The following is a 1847-nucleotide window of genomic DNA, read 5'->3' as shown; positions in this document are numbered from 1 at the left end:
TACAGTAGTTAGCATATCATATTTAGCTTATTCATGTTAAGTTTTTAATTTAAAATTTTTAATAAATAAATAATTTATTTAGTTTTATTTCTGGATTTGAAAATTGTGATCTTAATTTTTATTTTTAGATAAATTGTGATCCATTAATAATTATGAACCTAATTTTTATTTCTAAATTTAAAAATTAATGGAAAAAACATTACTTCATGCTACTTTTTTTTTGTAATAATAAAAAATATTAATTACAATAAAAAATCTTTATATGATTGAGTTTACATTATGTGTCTCACTATCATTTTAAACACACAATGTGTTAGTGTGTTGGTTGGGTTTACATTATCTGGAGTCACGTGGGCATGATGTTGAAAAAGTAAATGTCAGAAAAATTAACCATGTCACATCATCATTTACATGTACGGAACTTCATTAATGTTGGAATAGAAAAACTCTTCTTTCAATGCATTTAATAAATACATTGGTCATTGTGTTGCACGCTTGTCCAAAAGTAATGTTGGAAAAGTTCTACTCATACTACATTAAGGATGGAAGTAGTGAACCTCAATTTTCAAAGCATCAAACAAATTTCACATTGATAAAAAATTTATAGTCACAGCCGCATGCGAGCGAATATATTAATAAGACAAATTGTGTAATGATATTCATAAGTGACAAAAAATATTAATAGCATATAAAATTATTTTAAATATCTTTCTCATTCAATATAAAATAAAAATTAGCATATAAAAGAAATGATAAAATATAACAACAATTTTGCATAACTTGTTGTATTGCCCAAAATATCTACAAGTTTATCAAATATTGCATCACAATTTAAGAGATTACAAATTGATTTTTTTTTTTAAAAATTACATTATCTTCATAAAAACAATCCAATTTGATTCTTTTGGATTTTTCATCTTCCTCATAACAACTTTCTTTTTCCTCTTTTGATCTGCAACTTTCTTCTTGTTCCCTATTAAATTAGAACATTTTAATTAGAATGATTTTTTTAATCAGTTAATCAATGACAGATAAAAAAATATTACATGTAATAAAATTCAAAAATAAATTAAACATTTCACATTTCAAAAATAGAAAAGATTTTATTTTTTCCCTTATCTGTTTTTTCAAGATCTGCTTTTGATAAGATTTGTAGATTTTTTTTTTTTAAGATTGGGATTTTCAAATCTATGTGAAACACAAAACCAACAAAAGCATAGCTTAAACCACCACCATATATATGTATACCAGGTCCGAAAAATATAACTTCTTCGCATAACAATGAAATAAAGCAAAACATTTTCAGATCCAATAAAATTAAACGAAAGTATGAATATAAATTAAAATAGAAGTTGTTACCATGTTCGTGCCACCTCCGCCATCGATTTTTCACCAGTTGAGATATTGATTTTAGTTTAGTTGAAAAATGAAAAGACAATCCATTTATGTTTTTCCATAGGAAGAAGTGGAAGAGAAAAGAAAGAATAAAATGAAGAAAAATATGATTATGAATGTGAGAGATGAAGGAAGTGAAGAGTGGGATGTGAGAAGTTAGATAAAAGAGAAAGAAGATCTAAAATTTGAATCAAGATCTGATATTGGGAAAAGGAATTTTGCAGTGTATTAAATGAAAAGTAGTGTGATAATAATAAGCAAAAATTATTTTTTATATAAATTATATGATTCATTGGTTGGCAAGTAGAATAGTTGTATGGCAGTGGAAGTAGAAGGAATAGAAGATGCTGAAGCCATCCACGTGGAACAATATTGATGCAGCAGGGCAGAATGGTAATTGACAGAACATTTAATTTTCTTATATGATAGATGAGATAAAGAATCTTATATTT

The 1847-nt window shown here is 25.6% G+C and overlaps 1 long non-coding RNA gene across 1 annotated transcript; it reads right to left on the bottom strand.

Annotated features, from left to right (window-relative positions):
* Window positions 1–760: 760 nt before the first annotated feature.
* On the bottom strand, window positions 761–1634 carry LOC131655908 (uncharacterized). The gene is made up of 2 exons (XR_009299921.1): window positions 1360–1634; window positions 761–973 (listed from the first exon to the last, which is right to left on the bottom strand). It is a non-coding gene; the product is annotated as an uncharacterized LOC131655908 (long non-coding RNA).
* Window positions 1635–1847: the final 213 nt, after the last annotated feature.

This window comes from Vicia villosa, linkage group LG3 (assembly GCF_029867415.1).
Source record: "Vicia villosa cultivar HV-30 ecotype Madison, WI linkage group LG3, Vvil1.0, whole genome shotgun sequence".
NCBI classification, from domain to species: Eukaryota; Viridiplantae; Streptophyta; class Magnoliopsida; order Fabales; family Fabaceae; genus Vicia; species Vicia villosa.
The sequence above is the reverse complement of the archived record's forward strand: the minus strand, read 5'-3'. Positions and strand labels throughout refer to the sequence as shown.